Genomic DNA, 1,308 nt, shown 5'->3' on the forward strand with positions numbered 1-1,308 from the left:
TACAGTCCAAATCATTTACAGCCATTACATAGTTGTTGGGTATTTTAAAATAAATGGTTATCTATTTCTTCACTGCCTCTCAAATTAGAAACTGTAATTACATGAGTCTCAACGGCTGGCTCTTTACGTTTTATTAATTATTTTTGTTGGTCTCCATCACAGATGGAATTTTTCACTGGTAATTCCTCCTAAATCCATTCGTATGGAATTCAGAGCAGTGAAAGTAAATTTCACACCATAGAGTAGGGAATGATAACGGTAAAAAGGAGCAGGAGGGATCTGGGGACAGCCAGCAGGACCAGTTCAGTTCTCAACTGCTGTTGGGTTTTGCAAAGCTTGGCTCATTATAACCTGTACAACATAGACCTTTACGATCTTCATGTCTTCCAGCTTCATTTTGTCAGTGAGAGATCTGCCAGAAAAGAACTAGCGCTGACTGCCCGGTACTACTCCTTCTGCTTGCATGTAGCCGCCTCTTCATGTGGTACCGTGTGTCTGTGCCGTGGACCACAGGGTTGAGTCCTTGCTCGTGGAATGGCGCAGACGGAGCTGAGATTCATACCCAGAATTGGGTGCTGGCTCAGGAATATCCGGAGTCTCTATGTTGCTCTTTACCTCCATCATGTTGATTGGTGGTGCCACACAATAGACCGGAAGCTGATGCCTATTCCCCAGTTCATCATAGCCCTCTGTAAGCGCACCATGTGGTAACGTTATGTTCGCACCATCAGTGATTGCCTGTGCCAGGTCATGATCGTTGCTTTCAAAAGCATGTGCTGCAGCCTTCAAGGCATCCCAAATCTCTTTACAGCCTTCAAAAGCTGATGCAGTATCCCAAAATTCGTCTCTCTTGCTGAGCAGTTGTCTGTCTGTCATGGGATAATCGCTTTTCCATTTGGGTTTCTCCTTTTTCAAAGGCTGGTCACGACCTAAAGCAACTCAGTCCCAGGGCTGCCCGCCCGGCAGGCCTGGCCCCCGTGCTGCCCTCGCCTCTGGCTCGGCCCTGCCAGACTAGGGCTGGCCCATCCCGGGCGGGTCGCAACTCCCCCTTCACCCCCTCGCAGCCCAGCACACCCACGTCCAGGTGAGTCCAGCCCCGTTGCAGCCCGTCCGCCAGGCCCCATCGGTCCCCGCCCCTAAGTTGCTGTTTTTAAATTAGGTGTCATATTTTATGTTCTTCTAATTACTAATTTTCTCATTCATAATAACAGGATCCACACTAATCTGGAATATAGAAATATATAAACACACCATTCTGTATTATAGCTCTTTCACACTTACCTTGTTGATATAGATGAGTCCCATCTC

At 47.5% G+C, this 1,308-nt stretch overlaps 1 pseudogene; it reads right to left on the minus strand.

The window, feature by feature from the left end:
- Nucleotides 1-303: 303 nt before the first annotated feature.
- Nucleotides 304-930, minus strand: LOC116756041 (annotated as a pseudogene).
- Nucleotides 931-1,308: the final 378 nt, after the last annotated feature.

This window comes from Phocoena sinus, chromosome 6, assembly GCF_008692025.1.
Source record: "Phocoena sinus isolate mPhoSin1 chromosome 6, mPhoSin1.pri, whole genome shotgun sequence".
Classification (NCBI taxonomy): Eukaryota; Metazoa; Chordata; class Mammalia; order Artiodactyla; family Phocoenidae; genus Phocoena; species Phocoena sinus.